The following is a 294-nucleotide window of genomic DNA, read 5'->3' as shown; positions in this document are numbered from 1 at the left end:
CCATCACCGCACTGACGGAATTTACCTGCTCCTGTATGTCTCCTGTGCTAGGATTTCAAACTCCTTGGGACAAGGACAATGCCATCACTGCGCCTCTCCCCTAGGCCCTGCACTCAGCAGATCTAAAATACTCTAGAAAGCACCTGTGCTTGCTGAACACCGCGGCCTTTAGAATCTGGCAGCACATAATGGAAACTGCAAATCATGATAAACTGCAGGCAACAACAGCCTCTGAAACACTATACTGCCACTCTGGAACGGAAATATCCCCAAATAATTAAAAACTACGTGGTG

The sequence above is a fragment of the Microtus pennsylvanicus genome, chromosome 3, assembly GCF_037038515.1.
Source record: "Microtus pennsylvanicus isolate mMicPen1 chromosome 3, mMicPen1.hap1, whole genome shotgun sequence".
In the NCBI taxonomy this organism is placed as follows: Eukaryota; Metazoa; Chordata; class Mammalia; order Rodentia; family Cricetidae; genus Microtus; species Microtus pennsylvanicus.
The sequence above is the reverse complement of the archived record's forward strand: the minus strand, read 5'-3'. Positions refer to the sequence as shown.